Genomic DNA, 18,616 nt, shown 5'->3' with positions numbered 1-18,616 from the left:
CCTTCCTTCCCTCAGCCATGAAAAAGGCCTTTGTCCTCACCTTCACCTCCTCCCACCACTCTCCTACTGACCCGTACAGACACTGCAAGGACAGCCACTGTGATAGTTTCTCCTTGTAGCGGGATACAACCCCCTCGTTCTCTAGCAGCTTTGTGTTGAGTTTCCAGAGGCCTGGGCCAAAGACAGTCCCGCCCTGGAGTTCCACTCTACACCCTAAAGCCTGATGATCTGAGAAGAAGACAGGCTGAAGAGTGACCCCAACAACTTTCACTCTCTCTGAGACAAAGCAATAGTCAATTCTGGAGCTGCTATTCCTCCCTGACCATGTATATCCTGCTGTTGTGGGATATATACATCTATATGTGTCTGAGAGTTTAAAGTCTTGAACTAAGTTTTGCAGGGCCAGTGAGCTGGAATCCAATTTTATCGGAGAGCTAGACTGCCTGTCTGTGTGCTCTAAGATACAATTAAAATCCCCTCCCACTATCACGTCTGTGCTACTTAACAATAGGGGAGAGAGTGCCTTGAGTAGCTCCACCCTTCCTCCCACATCAGTAGGACAATACACATTGATTAGCCGCAGGTTAACGGTCCCCCATTCCACATCCACACACAGCAACCTGCCATCTATGACCCTCTGAATACTTTTCAATTTGAAAGCCCATCCTTTGAAAAGAATGGCCACGCCAGAGGCTCTGTTGTTATTGTCCCCTGACCAAACAGAAGGCCCTTTATCCCACCTATCTTCAAAGCTTTTATACCTCTCTTGATAGGCTAAAGCACACTCCTGCAACATCAACACATCTCCCTCTCTCTGCTGGAGGTAATCAAAGACAGACTGGCATTTCACTCTGTCATTGATACCTCTGGTGTTAAGAGAAATTATGTTTAGAGCCATATTACATAAGAAAGTGGAACCAGTCTTTACAAAACACATTTCTCTTCGGTCTCACCTGTTACCTTCTTCTTTTTCTTTTTCTTCTTACCAATTTCCTGCCAGCCATCCTCTGAATGAGCCTTCATCAGGGTGGCAGCAGTAAAAGCGTTCACGGAGTCCATTTCAAGGAAGGGGGTAGAGGGAGGGGTGGAGGGGTTCCAGCTGTCCCCATCGCCATGCTCTCCTTCCTCCTCGCTCGGGGAGAAAACAGAGTCATTTTTGCACTCCGGCTGTGCTGACCCCTGTGAATTCCCCAAATGTGGGAATCTCGACTGCATAATTTCTGGTAGTGGGGGACTGGGTTCGCGCTCTCCCCTGATGTGCTTGGTCCAAAATCAGATACGGGAGGGTTAGGACACCACGAGCTGCGTGGCTGCGGAAGGATCCCGGTTCGACAGGAGTGGACGCCGCTGCTGGTTCTCGCTGGCTTTTAGTTAGGGGTCCGGAGAAGCATCTCAAGCTAGTTCCACTACTCCTTCCGGACGTTCATTCCCTTTTCAAAGTCAGTCGTTTTGCTGTAGTCTGCGTTCTTTAGGCTGATTATCGAGGTTAGCCTTTATTTGGTCATGGGGGGCCTCGGTACTGTATGCTGAGTCTAAAGACAGTTTCACCCGTTTTCTGATTGCTGGGTTCTGTACCAGTGCAGACATGTCAAACAGTGAATGGCTGTACCTCTATTGTATCCATGCTCAATGAATGAAATTGGTAACAAATGAATATATGTCTAGTTATACGAAAAACGAGTGGTTTATCGACTCATCTTCATTTGCAGATTTAGAGGCAGCTTCGATATTCGTTTTACAGACGGGTTTTTTTTTTTGAATATGGGTCACACACATGCCACAGCAACAAAACATCTCTAGAGATGAGGCTATAGATCACCTTTCCATCCTGCAGGTTTTCCTCCCAAAGCCTACGGCACCAACGGCGACCCCTGCTGGCCGGGAGAGCAAAAGCTTACAGCACCTGGTATTCCCAGGCAGTCTCCCATCCAAGTACTAACCAGGCCCGACGCTGCTTAGCTTCCGAGATCAGACGAGATCGGGCATGTTCAGGGTGGTGTGGCCGTAAGCGAAACCCCTGGCGCCTGACTCGCTACTTGAAGCTGTGTGTGGCGGGGGTTCCGTGCCCCCCGAGCGGGACTGAAGGATCGTTCGTGTGCAACTCTTTGGAAAGGAGCTGCTTTCCAAATCGCATTGCGTGCCTGGATGTTGGCGAATGCGCTCCCTTGTGTTGGCTCGTCCTGCACTGGAGGAGGACAAACAATCTGCACGGAGGAGCACCAGGCAAGTCTTCAGTGCACAGCACTCTGGAAACATTTCGGGGCTGTCGCGTGTTTATTTCAGCACGTAAAGCGCACCGGTCCAACACGTCGGCCGGGCGCACGGCGCCTCCGCCCTCTTGCTGCCCCTGCAGCTGCTTCACTTTTCCCTTTAGTTGCCATCGATTTTTTTGTAGTGCTATACATATACGATTGAGGTATCTTAGAGTTCTCCTTCGAAGACCCAGCACTCTCTTTTCTTTTCCCAGTGTTACTCATATCGGACTTTTTAAACCTAAAAAAAAATCGTTTTTTTTTCTTTCAATTATAACTGAAGTTTAAACAACTAGTGTTAAGTCCTTATTTTTCTGTAGTCAAAAAAAGCAAAAATTAACATTCAGGTCATGAAAAACTCAAAAAAACTCCCCAACCACTAAACTTTACCTCCCACCTGAGCGCCATCTTGAACGCCCCTACCACCAGAGAATGCTCACGATTTCGGAAGCTGTCTCCGGGACGTGCTGATTCCACACATCCTGAATAAATCATGATATTGTTAGTTGTTGTAGCTAGACGTTCAAATGAGTTTCATGGCCAGATGGACTGTTTCCTCCAGCGGTATAATATTGCAGTGAGACAGCACGATGCCTGCAAGACTATGTCACGCTAAACGCCACAGATTGTGTTTGTCCGTTCGTGTCAGTCGTCCCGCAGCCACGGGAAGTGGGACACAAACATGCTGCAATGCTTTCAGGACGTTAGGATTTGTTTGTGCAACATCCGAGAAGAGTTCTTGTGGCTTGAATGTGAACTGTACGTGCCCGCCCCCTTTCCTCTGTAGTGCATGAGTTCCTCCCGGCATGCCCTTCGTCATTGTTCTGTCATCTTGTATTTAAAGGGTTGTATTTCTGCTGCTGAAAATAAGCAACGGTTTTCTCACAACGCCCTTTGTTCCCAACGGAGCCCTTGTCTGTCATGAAATTCTTCAAAACCTCAAGCTAGAAGAAGAAGAAGACGACAAATATGAAGCGTTATAGCAACGACATGCCATGAGACGATCGATAACGATTTCCATAGGATCCCCGCGGTTGCCTGGCAACCGTCAGCTTTGCGCAGTGGCAGTATCGTAGCCTGTGAGGTTTAGCCGAGGCGCGATTATTGCTAGTTGAAAACTTTTCCCAATACCCCGCTTCCGCCGGTTTGCAATACAATCGGCGAAAGCAATTTTTGACAGTCTCGTCAGAGACTGAGCAAGGTGTTTAAAGACAGATTTGGTCACGGTGATATCATGGTAGAAAGAAACGAGCTTGTTACGTGTCAACAGAAACGCTCTTTAGCTCTTTCAGCTTTATGCAGAGAACAGCGTCTGTCGAGATTACTTTTGAGTCAGCGCGAAACGCCGTGTGCTGTCAGTATGATTTCATATTGCTCGTAGCGGCGTCTGGCTTTTGTCTGTCAAACGTTAGGTTGCGCTTCTTCATGCTGCATCGTCGGCATGAGTGGAGCATTTTAAACGTCTGTACTTACTGCGCCCCATAAGAAATCGTTTGTCCCCATTCAAAAGAGATTGTGCGATGTCTTGCAGCGTTCGCAAAGCAAACCTTTGACAGTTTGAAAAGAGGAATTTATTCTGCTTCCTGTGCGTGCAGTAGTTACAAAGTTGAACGTCTTTACACGATCTGCTGCAGTTTTCAGTGGGTGGGCTTTGTCAAATGGCTTGGAAAAACGCACTGTGTTTCGGCTCGGGAAACATCATGAGCAGTGTCCTGCATGTTTTCTGTGTATAGCTGTCTTTTAACGCATACAGAATTCATTCGAAATCATTGATTTCTCCAATTAACAAGGGTCCCTTTTTGAACCTGCCAGAAGCATTCTTTCAATGTAACAGATTTACTCCGGGGAAGGGCAGCATGACATTGAGAGTAGCTCAAGCTTTCAGCACCTTTATCTGACTGCATGTATGCAGACACTGCTCAGAATCCCCTGTAAGATTCTCCTTCAATTCCGTTTTGCAGTGCTTTAGCTCTTTCAAAAGGCTTCGCTTTGCTAGTCACAATCCAAGGCTCATGACAGCATTTGAAAACATTCGCAACTGCGTTGGCCGGGAATTGAACCTGGGTTAACTGCTTTGAAGGCAGCTATGCGCAACACTGGCTCGCTCCAGAATAAATCTCACGTCGAGGGCATATTTTTTTCCATTTTACCGTGAGTCGGGCTCAGCTGCACAGAGGAGAGAGCAGAGCAAAGAGGTCACGGGGACAGGGGAGTCACACGCTAACGGTTTGAATACGCGGAAGATCACTGAGGGATCCACAGTATATGGACCCTCCGTGCGCCATCAGTCCGCACTCCGGACTCTGAATCCTGCCATCCGAGTTAAGATCTCGGCGGAACCTGAGGCGCAGTTCCTTCTTAAAACGTAATCTGGTGAGCATTTCTAGAATCGTACTTGTATAGATGCAGCCTTTAATGTGTTGCTAGGTTAAAATTGATGACTTCTTGTATTTCAGTAGGCAACTGCCCTCTTGATTTCGGATTTAATTTCTTTATTACAGGGGCACTTTTATGAAGACAGAGTCATGTTCAGGTACTTTGCTTGATGGAGGAAGCTCATTTCGGACTCTGTGATCTGCTCACCTGGAAAGGTCTGCTATACTACTACAAGAGAGAAGTAGAGTCTGGAAGAAGGGACAATTTTATGATGCTTTGGAAGATAATGTTTTTTTTTTCTTATACTGAAAATGAAAGGTAGTTGTTTCTATATGGACTCAGTCTTTGGAATTTGTATATATATATTTCAGTGATCCCTCAGCCATTCCTTCTGTATTGTAATTCAATTTCTCTTTTAAAATTCCTTCCCCACTTCTAGGACCTGCAGTTGCTGAACTCCACAATGGCTTCTATTGGAAAGTCTGTGACTGAGACCAAGTGTTCACTTTTTTATGAAACCATTATTTATTTAGGAGCAATGAGCAATTCTTATATAAATGCAATAAAATCATTATGCTCAAACTATGAGAGAGAAAATTAAGGATAATTTAAGAAATCAGTCTTAGCTTGTTTCTATACACAGATGGTATTATTTATTTTCAAAGGAAACCCGCGAGGATTCCCCTGGTGTGCAAGATGTGCCTGAATACTCTTGATCAGCTTCCTGCTCACTTGAAGAGGGTGTGTATGAAGCACGCCACGGCAGAAAACATCAGGATGGCCTCTCAACAGGCGAGGGAGGACATGATGAATCACCTGAAGAACGGGGTCATCGTGGATTACCACAGAATAGAGATCGTGTCTGGTGAGGCAAACAGGATAGTGGTTGTAAGACTGCTAGAGTCCTTGGGCCTTTTTGTACATGGGAAGCCTGAAGACACATTGGCAAGGTGAGATATTTTTAATCTGTAAGGCTTCTGTAGTTTCTTTTTGAAATCATTGTTACAACATATTATGTAAAAGCATGTTGAAAAGAATCTACCTGCATTCCAGCGGCCCTGAGCAAGAGGCCGCAGTCCAGGAGGAAGAGATGCCAGAGGCTGCTCTAGAAACTGAAACAGAAGCGGATAAGGAAGGGGAAGATGTGAGCTCTGAAGAACTCTATCAGCAGTAAGACTTTTTATTTTTCAGATGTATCTATTTTTTACTAAAATTCTAATTTGTCTTATAGGTATAAAATGTTTAAACCGGTGTTTTATATCCTTACAGGCCCTGAGTAGTTAAAAAGTATCAGCAGGCCGGAAGAGAGTGGCCCAAGCTGGACTCTATAGAAAGCACTCCCTGGATGCTCCTCTCCTGATTGGATTCAAACAGTACCTTACCAAGGATCTGGGAGTGGCAAATTATTCTCAGGAGGTATTTATTTTTTAAAGGCATTTAAAATTAAGCAATGGTATCTTCATTGTAAATGTTTTTATTTCTTAGCTTAAAATTCACCCATGTGAAATGATGTCAGCCATAAACATCATGACTCTATATTTCCTACCTGAATCTATTCTACTTAAATTATTACATTATACACAATTTGAGTTCATTTTAAAAAGTAAAAGGTAATGAAAGGAATGCATTTTCATAAGAAAGATAATACCGATATGCATGTGATAATCTTCCTTATATCATGTAGTGCATCATTTGGACACTTTGTGGGCTTCAAATACAAAGAAAATCATGTTCTATGGTACAAGATAAATACAAAACTTAAGCTTTTATTTTAATTAGATTTCTTTATAAAGCATAAGCAATCATTTATTACATCGCTTCTTGAATTAAATCTTTTGACAAGAGGTAAGACTTCTGTTACATTTAAACCCATGTTTAGCTGTGTTTTTTAGATTTAACTGAACCAATTTCTGTGTGTGATAATGTCCTTGAATTCTGACAACATCACACTAAATTACATGATATAAAACAGCTAATGTTTCTAGAGATAAAGTTTCTGAGATGCTTCTAATTACTTTTTCTTACCAGGGACAGTTTAATTCACCTTGTACAGTACTGTAAGACCAAGATACTTTTTTTAAAAGTTATTTAACATTTTATAGAACTTTGTCTACTATGGCAACATGATGTGCTTGGTGAAACTTGGAAAAATACTGCTTGGCCACTTATCTTAAGATAAAGATAGGATAAAGGTTTATCTTTTGCACCTACCTGACCCCCAGGGAAGGCCAATGCTTTCTAAGTTGATGGTTCCCTACAGTAGACTGTACTTTAATTTCAAAGGTAATGTATATTGACCCAAATCAGTTTTGGAATCCAATCTACTGACGAGATGGAGCACATCCTTTTTTCAGGATTTTAGCATCATACGTTTGGTATATTTAGTCCCTAATGCTGAAAGAAATGATCATAGAACATTTGGACACTTTGTGGGCTTGAAATACAAAGCAAATCATGTTCTATGGTACAAGATAAATACAAAACTTAAGCTTTTATTTTAATTAGATTTGTTTATAAAGCATAAGCAATCATTTATTACATTAATATATGTAAAAATAACATTTTAGCATCATACGTTTAGTATATTTAGTCCCTAATGCTGAAAGAAATGAGCATAGAACATGACATCTAACCTTACCTGCGGTGTTTTTAATCCCTATTGCTCAATGCACGGTGAAAGCATTCCATACATGTGTCTGACAATGAGGAATGGGCCCCTGAGACAGTCATTTGCCTGTTTCACAAATGATCGTATTTTACTAGAGATTCTGTTTGGGATTCAGATGTGCATTCGGACAGCAATCCCTTTCAAGAAATGATATGTTCTGGATGAGGTCAAAGGTGCTGGAACACTGTATCTAGGATGTGTTTGCAGAGACTGTGTGTCTCCTGCTTCAACGCAGTGATAAACAGATGTGCTCCTTTAATTTATTGGTACATGCCCAGGGCAGTAAGCAGTCTGAGGATTTATTTCCAGATGGCATAGAGCAGTGAAGCAGTGAAGTAGTGCAAAACACTGGATCATTATATTATTAGAATCTATTCTACTTAAATTATTACATTATACTCAATTTGAGTTCATTTTAAAAAGTAAAAGGTAATGAAAGGAATGCATTTTCATAAGAAAGATAATACCGATATGCATGTGATAATCTTCCTTATATCATGTAGTGCGTCATTTGGACACTTTGTGGGCTTGAAATACAAAGAAAATCATGTTCTATGGTACAAGATAAATACAAAACTTAAGCTTTTATTTTAATTAGATTTGTTTCTAAAGCATAAGCAATCATTTATTACATTAATATATGTGAAAATAACATTTTAGCATCATATGTTTAGTATATTTAGTCCCTAATGCCGAAAGAAATGATCATTTGTTTAACATGCACGGGTCTGTCTCAAAGGATGCAGTACTCCTGAAGGGTCTCAAACCCTACATTTCGGATGCCTAGCTGTATCCCTCACATGTGGCACCTCAGAATGACTTCTAACCTTACCTGTGGTGTATTCAGTCCCTATTGCTCAATGCACGGTGTACATACTGCATACATGTGTCTTGAGAATGAGGAATGGGCCCCTGAGACAGTCATTTGCCTGTTTCACAAACAGGGACCTGGATCTAGACCTGGCCCGTACAGGGCTCAAACCCGCGACCTTGGCGTTATTAGCACCACGCTCTAACCAACTGAGCTAACCAGCCTCACGACAGTGCTCCTCTCTGTGCTGCAAAAAATCAAACTCAGGGAATTTCTTTTGTCCTCCTTTGAATAGAAAGCCGTGTAATCAGTGTACGGGCTTTCTCGTGCAGTTTCATGGTTCTTGTAACCCAAATCCTACACTGGCCTGAAGTGCCCCCCCATTTCACAGCATTTTTCAGCTGATTTAAAATGTACCTAAAGGAGAAGCATTATTGAAGACCATCAATTACCAAGAGCTTTTGTCAAAGGTTTTGGTGGTCATTTTGAATGACCACAGAGCGCTGTGACCTCGGTTTTACATCTCATCCAAAAGACAGCGCCCTTTTACAACACAGCATCTCCGTCACTATACTGGGGCATTGGGACCCGCACAGACCTCAGGGTGAGCGCCCCCCCGCCGGCACCATTAACACCGCTTCCAGCTGGAAGCTTTGTTTTTCCCTGTAGCTCATCCTCATCCAGGTACTGACCTGGCTCACACCTGCTTAGCTTCAGTGGGTTTTCAGTTGCGAGTTGCAAGGGGATGCAAGTGATGGAGCCGCTCGCTGCAAAAGCCACTGCATTGGCCGGGAATCGAACCCGAGCCTCCCGCGTGGCAGGCGAGAATTCTACCACTGAACCACCAATGTTCGGTGCCTGGGCCTTCAAAAAAGACGCTTTTTTGGTGCTCTGTGCAAAACGCGTCGACATCTGCTTCCAGCTGCAAAATGCCATTTGCGGACGCTGAAGAACTTATTTCCAAGGCAGCGGGTACAAGCGATTGGGCGTTTTAAAACCACCAGGAACAGCAAAGAGGCGCGCTTCTTTGCTTGCGCCGAAACACACCGACTGGAGGCGGATAACGTAGTCGGCAGGATTCGAACCTGCGCGGGGAGACCCCAATGGATTTCTAGTCCATCGCCTTAACCACTCGGCCACGACTACAGCAAGCCCCACTGCCGCTGCATTCTTGCTACAATCTTACCTGGATCGCGAGGCGCCGGCGGAAGCCTATTTCAAAGTCGTTCTCCGTTTCAAACAAACATTTCCAAAATACAAGCCTTGCAGACAGACACGCCTCAGAGGACTTAAGGGTGGCTTCATGTCGGAATGATAAAGTCTCCCCGTCCGGACATGAAAATGCCACTTTGTTACACACAAAAAAAGAATCAACAACAGAGAAATGCCCACAAGCATTTGAAAAGCCGCACCACGTCGCACTTGAAATAGCTCTTACATTAGTGGTAGACGCAGGAATCGCCTTTTTATTTACGCTCTTACCAACGCGATGGAAAGCAAAACAAAGCAAAGCAGAGCAAAACAAAACGAACAAACGAAAACCTTGCGTATAACGCCGTTACGTGCCCAAGCGGTATTGTACATCATCCTAGCACTGCACCCCGGGGCATACGGTATATGGGAACGAGCACACGCCACGAATCGTCTCAAATCACTCCCTACAGCTGTAAGGCGCCTTGAAGCGTGCACCCCCAACATTCTTCTTTGCGCATGTGTGAAAGGTAAACTCTTGAGCAGACTCTGAACCAGCTCTAAGGAAACTAATCCGATTAGACGTTACTTTGACTCATCTTTTTACGCTCAGTGCTGGATTGCTCAAACTCCAGCTAGGGTTAGGGTTAGCATTCCCACGCTACTTAGACACTTTGTTTACGCTCAGTGCTGGATTTTGGGAACTTCAGGATGAGTGGGAATTTTCTCCTATCTGTCAATTCTGTTTTGTTTTGGAGACTCTTGGCTGCCTATGTTGTACAGTGCAGCGTGAAGGAAACATTTTCCAAAACTGTGTCAGCTCAAAAGTTGTAAGAAAACCTCTCCAGCTGCTTTAACTCTCTTCATTTTTGTCATTTAATGTGACACTCGATGTATAACTGGAGCCTCACATATGCAAATGGTGAGGCTCCAGTTCGACACCCAGTTCGACACCACTTTACAGTATATGACAAAAGCATGGCAGACTGTGCCGGACCGGCAGATAACTTCCGCTTATTTTTACCATATTAAACATTGGAAATCCTCCCACTTGTATTTGTGACACTTGATTTTGGCTCCACCTAAGACACTCTTAAATCTTCAAACACTTTTCTCTTCTCCCGCAACACTCTTGTCTGTCGGCACTATGTGGCAGCGTTGCATGACAACCCCTCTCACCACGGAAAGGAACCTAACAGCTTTGGTAAGAGAGGAGAAAAGGACCTGGCCAGTACGGGGCTCGAACCCGTGACCTTGGCGTTATTAGCACCACGCTCGAACCAACTGAGCTAACCGGCCTCACAACAGTGCTCCTCTCTGTGCTGCAAAAAATCGAACTCAGGGAATTTCTTTTGTCCTCCTTTGAATAGAAAGCCGTGTAATTCAGTGTACGGGCTTTCTCGTGCAGTTTCATGGTTCTTGTAACCCAAATCCTACACTGGCCTGAAGTGCCCCCCCATTTCACAGCATTTTTCAGCTGATTTAAAATGTACCTAAAGGAGAAGCATTATTGAAGACCATCAATTACCAAGAGCTTTTGTCAAAGGTTTTGGTGGTCATTTTGAATGACCACAGAGCGCTGTGACCTCGGTTTTACATCTCATCCAAAAGACAGCGCCCTTTTACAACACAGCATCTCCGTCACTATACTGGGGCATTGGGACCCGCACAGACCTCAGGGTGAGCGCCCCACCGCCGGCACCATTAACACCGCTTCCAGCTGGAAGCTTTGTTTTTCCCTGTAGCTCACCCTCATCCGGGTACTGACCTGGCTCACACCTGCTTAGCTTCAGTGGGTTTTTTGAGTTGCGAGTTGCAAGGGGATGCAAGTGATGGAGCCGCTCGCTGCAAAAGCCACTGAATTGGCCGGGAATCGAACCCGAGCCTCCCGCGTGGCAGGCGAGAATTCTACCACTGAACCACCAATGCTCAGTGCCAGGGCCTTCAAAAAAGACGCTTTTTTGGTGCTCTGTGCAAAACGCGTCGACATCTGCTTCCAGCTGCAAAATGCCATTCGCGGACGCTGAAGAACTTATTTCCAAGGCAGCGGGTACAAGCGATTGGGCGTTTTAAAACCACCAGGAACAGCAAAGAGGCGCGCTTCTTTGCTTGCGCCGAAACACACCGACTGGAGGCGGATAACGTAGTCGGCAGGATTCGAACCTGCGCGGGGAGACCCCAATGGATTTCTAGTCCATCGCCTTAACCACTCGGCCACGACTACAACAAGCCCCACTGCCGCTGCGTTCTTGCTACAATCTTACCTGGATCGCGAGGCGCCGGCGGAAGCCTATTTCAAAGTCGTTCTCCGTTTCAAAAAAACATTTCCAAAATACAAGCCTTGCAGACAGACACGCCTCAGAGGACTTAAGGGTGGCTTCATGTCGGAATGATAAAGTCTCCCCGTCCGGACATGAAAATGCCACTTTGTTACACACAAAAAAAGAATCAACAACAGAGAAATGCCCACAAGCATTTGAAAAGCCGCACCACGTCGCACTTGAAATAGCTCAAACATTAGTGGTAGACGCAGGAATCGCCTTTTTATTTACGCTCTTACCAACGCGATGGAAAGCAAAACAAAGCAAAGCAGAGCAAAACAAAACGAACAAACGAAAACCCTCACGTCCCGCACTTGCGTATAACGCCGTTACTTGCCCAAGCGGTATTATACGTCATCCTAGCACTGCACCCCGGGGTGTACAGTATATGGGAACGAGCACACGCCACGAATCGTCTCGAATCACTCCCCACAGCTGTAAGGCGCCTTGAAGCGTGCACCCCCAACATTCTTCTTTGCGCGTCTGTGAAAGGTAAACTCTTGAGCAAACTCTAAACCAGCTCTAAGGAAACTAATCCGATTAGACGTTACTTTGACTCATCCTTTAAGGGACCTTTGTTAATTGGAGAAATCAATGATTTCGAATGAATTCTGTATGCGTTAAAAGACAGCTATACACAGAAAACATGCAGGACACTGCTCATGATGTTTCCCGAGCCGAAACACAGTGCGTTTTTCCAAGCCATCTGACAAAGCCCGCCCACTGAAAACTGCAGCAGATCGTGTAAAGACGTTCAACTTTGTAACTACTGCACGCACAGGAAGCAGAATAAATTCCTCTTTTCAAACTGTCAAAGGTTTGCTTTGCGAACGCTGCAGGACATCGCACAATCTCTTTTGAACGGGGACAAACGATTTCTTATGAGGCGCACTAAGTACAGACGTTTAAAAAGCTCCACTCATGCCGACCATGCAGCATGAAGAAGCGCAACCTAACGTTTGCATTCCTAGCACTGTTGCAACCTAGCACTGTTGCATTCCACGCATCAGTAGCTAAGAGAATATCATTTAAGGCTCTTGTTAATGCTGTTTCAGAAACCAGACTGAAATTTCTCAAGTATATTATTTGAATCCAGATACGATTGACGTTGGGCAACAACTATTCTCTCAAAACTTTTAGATTGAAATGGGACCTTTGAGACAGGCCTGTAGTTGTTAAGAACTTGTGGATCCAAATTTGACTTCTTAAGGAGCGGTCTAACAACCGCTACCTTAAATTGATCAGGTACAACGCCTGACGCAAGCGATGCATTCATCATACTAATTATAGGTCCTGCCAGTCCTTCGAGGGAATCTTTGACTAGCTGAGTGGGTATGGGATCTAGCGAACAGGTGGTTGACTTTGTCTTACGTCTGTGTCCATGAGTCCACCATAAGAAGAAATCTGAACAGAAATCTGAGTGGTGATCATGCGAGGTCACCACGGAGGAAACCACTGCTCTCCCCCCAAAAAAAACCACCACTGCCCCTCTCAAGTTTGCTAAAGACCACATGGATGTTCCACAGCAACTCCTGGAACAATGTTCTGTGGACAGACGTGACAAAAGTTGAACTTGTTGGTAAATGTGCACAGCGTTATGTTTGGAGATAACAAAACACTGCATACCAACTCCAAAACCTCATCCCACCTGGGAAGCATGGCGGAGGCTGTACGGCTTGCAATCATCGAGGGACCGATGAATTCCAAGATGTATCAGGAAATTCTACAGCAGAATGTCAGGGTGTCTGCCTGTGATCTAAAACTCGAAAGACGCTGGGTCATGCAGCATGACAAAAACAAAGGAGTACATCAACAACAGAGTGGCTGAAACAGAAGAAATTCCATATTTTGGGATGGCCAAGTAAGAGTCCTGACCCCAATCCCATTGAAGTGCTGTGGCGTGATCTGAAGCAGGCCGTTCAGCGCAAGACATCCCAAAAATATACATGAACTGAAACAGTTTTGCATAGAGGAATAGGCCAAAATACTTCCTAACCGCTGCTCAGGTCTGACCAGCCGCTACAGAAAGTGGGGATTGAGGTTTTTGTCATAAAGGAGGTTCCACTAGCTCCTTAATATAAGGGTTCACATACTTTTTCCATCAATGACCTTGATTGTTTAAACCATTTGGTCAATAAAGAAACAGCAATGTCAAATGTTGGGCGTGTGTTGTTTGTGAAATCAGACTCTCTTTATTAATTATTATGACTTAGATAAAGATAAGATCACATGTTAGGAGCCATTCATGCAGAAATCCACATCATTCCGAAGGGCTGTTTACAAAAGTTTTTCTCCCAACTGTATGTGAGAGAAAAGCAGAGACGCTCACTGAGTAAGGTGGGGTTGTAGCTTTGCAAATCACAAGGACATTTGTACGCTCAAAATGGGACAGGAGCACCCCAGATGGGACTCAAACCCACAATCGCTGTTTTAGGAGGCCAGTGTCTTAGCCATTAGGCCACTGGGGCACACTGGGGAGGGTCAATCACGCTGATGAGAGACAGTTTTTTTTTCCTTTGCTTTTTCAAAGGGATCCCCAAAATTAGGGAAGTTAGGCAGCAGAAGGTTTACTGTGACCTGAGAAGGACCGGCATCCAATCACGGTGGTACACACACACACGCTCTCACTCATCTGAGCTACACGGCTACCAAGATGATCTCAGGTGCGCCGAGCTGGTACGGAACATATTGAACTGATCGACGACGAATTGTCTCTCAGACAGGCTTTTCACCTCTGAGCTCCCTGACTGACAGTGATCAGCTAGGTAGTGAAACAGTCAGCTGCTTCTAAGCCTTAAACAGCTGCATCTCGGCGCTTCCACGGAGAGATGATTTGAAAGCCGAACATCGCCTATTGGGAACACCTTTCTATCACTAGTTTAAGAGACTCTTAAGGTCTTGCAGAGGTGCCTGTCTAATAGCATGTGCTTTGCAAGCTATAGGTGTTTAGGCTGAGGCAGAATGCCTGTTAACAAAATGTTTTTCTAAAGGGGCCTCGCACTCTTTTCCAAGCAATGGTCACCATCCCCACCGAGTGTCACAATGTAGTCATGTCCTAGGACATCACCTGTTAGTCTCCATTTGTCTGCCACCAACACTTTAGGTTACGGAGTCACAACCGCACCCCGGAGACCAGAGGAGCCATTGGCGTTCTGGCGGCGCAGATTGGGCTGAAGGTGGGACGCTTGAATCTCGCTGTTGGAGGCCGTCTGAAACTGACCCAAGCCTTTCCCTTGAATTAAATGTAAATAAGAAATGAACCCCAGATGCACATGGAATCAATCACGTGTTTCCTTTGAGCCGTTTCAGAGACTGCTCCAGAGTTTACCTTGCACAGATGCGCAAAGATTAATGATGGGGGTGCACGCTTCCAGGCGTCTTACAACTGTAGGGACTGTTTAGAGACAATTCGTAGATTGTTCTCATTTCCCTCTATTCCCCGTGTTGCAGTGGTAGGATGACGTAAATTCCTGCTTCGACACGTAACGGCATTATAATCAAGTGCAGGAGCTGAGGGCTTTAGTTTTGTTTCGTTTTCCATGGCGTTCGTAAGCGCGCAAATCAAAGGCAATTCCTGCGTCTAACACGAATGTAAATGCTTTGGAAAGTGCAGTGTGGTGCAGCTTGTAAAATCCTTTTCCACATTTGTGGTTTGTTGATGTTTTTTCTGTCTGCCAAAGTTGCATTTTGACATCCGGACTGGGGGACTTCATCATTTGAACGTGAAGCCAGCCTTAAACCCTCTGAGGCATGTCTGTCTGCCGGCACGAATCTTGTGAAAGGTATTTTTTTTTTTAACGGAGAGCGACTTTAAAAAGGTTTCCGCAGCGACTTCGCACTCCGTGTTAGATTATAGGAGGAATGCGGCGGCAGCGAGCTCGCTTTTGTCATGGCCGAGTGGTTAAGGCGATGGACTCGAAATGCGTTGGGGCTTCCCCGCGCAGGTTCGGAACTTGCCGACTCCGGCGTCTGCCGCACGTCGCCTTGTGCCTGCGCGGCAAAGGCGAAGTGCCGCTTCTCCTTTCCCGGTACTATAAAAATGCTAAATCGCTTGGACCCGCTGCCATGGAAAGCAGTTCTTCAGATTACCACACATTCTGCGTTCGCACCTCTGGTGCTCTACTTATGCCTTTGAAAACCTAATGAATAAAGCTGAAAGAACCGACACGATATGTAGGTGCTCGTAAAGCACGCATTAAAGATCTGTTAACAGCAAGGGTTTCAGTGGGTTAACTGAGGAGAAGGCGTGATCGCTAATTGTTGACTTTTTATTTGGTGTTAGAAACACTCTTACTGTGCATGATGTGCAACAAATGTAGCCACAGAAATTGCATCACGCTTTCATGTATGCTATTGCAAACACCAACGTTGCCTAGATAGAAAACCGAAATAGCCGTGGGTTTGCTTGTTGGTCTGAAGGATCTCTCTTCGAATCTCTATCATTTGTCAATGGAAGTAAAAGGCGCTGCAATCTCATACGTTCAGAATCAAACCCGCAGCTGTTGTTCGACTTTATTTCTTGACTAATTACAACTGAGTGTCGCATGAGCAGTTACGTAAACTTGTCTGGTATATTTGAACACAAATGCCGTTCTTCAATTAAAACTAACAGTACATTGTCAGGGACATTCAGTTCTATACAAACAAGAGACAGACAAGAGAATATTTCTACCTTTCATGTGGACTACGTGTTGACTTACTGATCGGAATAATTGAAAAGTTCGGGTTCATAGCCGATGCAGTGCGTGCTAATTAGAACAACAGCAACGCTGAGCTCTCAGCACCGTACTGAGCCCAGGTGTTTTTCTAAAGCTGTCAGGTGCAGTTCATTTACATGAAGGAAATCTCTTACTGGGTACGATTACAATACAGTAAGTAGCACAGGCTACTTAGGGAGTAGCCTGATGCGTTTAAAAACGACCCGAGCCAGGCAGAAGTCGAACCTACAATCTCCTGATCCGTAGTCAGACGTGTTATCCATTGCACCACTGACCCTGGTGCAACACTGCAGGACTGCAACCCGGTGAGCTCAGCACTGCAACTAGTAAAATACCCCCGGTCCATTCTTTTCCAAAAGTGAGAAACACCTGTTTTCTACATTTTGTCTGTTTTAAAACCATATCTCTTTAAACCAAACCAAGAGTTTGTCTTTTGCTCTGATATTCTGATTCATTTCGATTTCAAAGAAAAAAAAAACTACCTTCCAAAGCATCATAAAATTGTCCCTTCTTCCAGACTCTACTTCTCTCTTGTAGTAGTACAGCAGACCTTTCCAGGTGAGCAGATCACAGAGTCCGAAATGAGCTTCCTCCATCAAGCAAAGTACCTGAACATGACTCTGTCATCATAAAAGCGCCCCTGTAATAAAGAAATTCAATCTGAAATCAAGAGGGCAGTTGCCTACTGAAATACAAGAAGTCATCAATTTTAACCTAGCAACACATTAAAGGCTGCATCTATACAAGTACGATTCTAGAAATGCTCACCAGATTACGTTTTAAGAAGGAACTGCGCTTCAGGTTCTGCCGAGATCTTAACTCGGATGGCAGGATTCAGAGTCCGGAGTGCGGACTGATTGCGCACGGAGGGTCCATATACTGTGGATCCCTCAGTGATCTTCCGCGTATTCAAACCGCCAGCGTGTGACTCCCCTGTCCCCGTGACCTCATTGCTCTGCTCTCTCCTCTGTGCAGCCGAGCCCGATTCACGGTAAAGTGAAAAAAAAATATGCCCTCAACGTGAGATTTACTCTGGAGCGAGGATAGATGTTACCTTTTTATCATTGAACAGGATGTATGTGATGTGGCGACTAGGTTCAATTTTGTATCCTCTTTAAAAGATTAAGGACTGGGGTGAGCGTGATTTACCACCCTTTCAGCTAAGAACCCGAAGTGCGCACCGTTTAAGCTGCATAGACTCGGTCGTTTAACTCTTCTCCATTAGCAGGGTTAAGGTTAAAGAAAAAAAACATTGCTGACTTCTTTTTTTTTTGCCAGCTGCTAGCGCTGATTAGCAAGGTTTGTATTTCATGTTTTGCAAGTTGCATCCATTTTAAGAAAAACAAGTCGTGTTAAAGACAGGAAATGAATACTTGCATTTAATTAAGTCTAGCCATAGGCAGTTATCCACTGGGATTCAGACCCAGGGTCTCCTGTTTACTAGACAGGCACTTTAACCAACTAAGCCACAGCGCCCCGGGAGTGCTGTCCTTTTGCAGCCACTTGGACACACCACTCAGACACATCTGCATTCGGTGTGTGCTCCGCCTGCTCGCTGAGCAAGTTGCCACCTTTACATACAATAGCAACATCGACACCAAGAGAAAGGATGACAAATGGCTTTTATCTGGAACTTTTCATGTCCAAGGAGCTCAATGTGCTTTCTGTGTACAACAGGGCCACTGAACTCCATGCTGGCCACTGAACCACAGCAGTGGCTTGCTGGCTTGACATCTCCCAAGGAAAATGTTGAAATCGCATGTGGAACAGGAAAATGACCCTCGAGTACGAGGGAAAAAAAAGAAAAAGATCATCTGGAGCGCGCCAACCCAGTTGGGACAGCCCAGTTTTGTTGATGAGGTGGCCGAGTGGTTAAGGCGATGGATTGCTAGTCCATTGTGCTTTGCACGCATGGGTTCAAATCCCATCCTTGTTGGTTTCCATGTCTGTTTCCATTCTGTTTTTGATCCCTATTGCTCAATGCACAGTGAAAGCATTGCATACATGTGTCTGACAATGAGAAATGGGCCCCTGAGACAGTCATTTGCCTGTTTCACAAATGATCGTATTTTACTAGAGATTCTGTTTGGGATTCAGATGTGCATTCGGACAGCAATCCCTTTCAAGAAATGATACGTTCTGGATGAGGTCAAAGGTGCATCATTTGGACACTTTGTGGGCTTGAAATACAAAGAAAATCATGTTCTATGGTACAAGATAAATACAAAACTTAAGCTTTTATTATAATTAGATTTGTTTATAAAGCATAAGCAATCATT

At 44.8% G+C, this 18,616-nt stretch overlaps 5 non-coding genes and 1 pseudogene across 5 annotated transcripts; 2 read left to right on the top strand and 4 right to left on the bottom strand.

Moving 5' to 3' along the window:
* The first annotated feature begins 1,074 nt into the window (after positions 1-1,074).
* LOC138232849 (U1 spliceosomal RNA) lies at positions 1,075-1,255 on the top strand (annotated as a pseudogene).
* A 636-nt stretch (positions 1,256-1,891) lies between these two features.
* LOC138232960 (5S ribosomal RNA) lies at positions 1,892-2,010 on the bottom strand. The gene has a single exon (XR_011187400.1). It is a non-coding gene; the product is annotated as a 5S ribosomal RNA (ribosomal RNA).
* Positions 2,011-3,302: 1,292 nt separating this feature from the next.
* Positions 3,303-3,444, top strand: LOC138232861 (U4 spliceosomal RNA). Its single transcript, XR_011187303.1, has one exon. It is a non-coding gene; the product is annotated as a U4 spliceosomal RNA (small nuclear RNA).
* A 5,727-nt stretch (positions 3,445-9,171) lies between these two features.
* trnas-aga (transfer RNA serine (anticodon AGA)) lies at positions 9,172-9,253 on the bottom strand. Its single transcript has one exon. It is a non-coding gene; the product is annotated as a tRNA-Ser (tRNA).
* Positions 9,254-10,523: 1,270 nt separating this feature from the next.
* On the bottom strand, positions 10,524-10,597 carry trnai-aau (transfer RNA isoleucine (anticodon AAU)). The gene has a single exon. It is a non-coding gene; the product is annotated as a tRNA-Ile (tRNA).
* Positions 10,598-11,440: 843 nt separating this feature from the next.
* trnas-aga (transfer RNA serine (anticodon AGA)) lies at positions 11,441-11,522 on the bottom strand. The gene has a single exon. It is a non-coding gene; the product is annotated as a tRNA-Ser (tRNA).
* Positions 11,523-18,616: the final 7,094 nt, after the last annotated feature.

This window comes from Lepisosteus oculatus, unplaced genomic scaffold (assembly GCF_040954835.1).
Source record: "Lepisosteus oculatus isolate fLepOcu1 unplaced genomic scaffold, fLepOcu1.hap2 HAP2_SCAFFOLD_64, whole genome shotgun sequence".
In the NCBI taxonomy this organism is placed as follows: Eukaryota; Metazoa; Chordata; class Actinopteri; order Semionotiformes; family Lepisosteidae; genus Lepisosteus; species Lepisosteus oculatus.
This window is presented reverse-complemented; position numbering and strand designations above follow the sequence as displayed.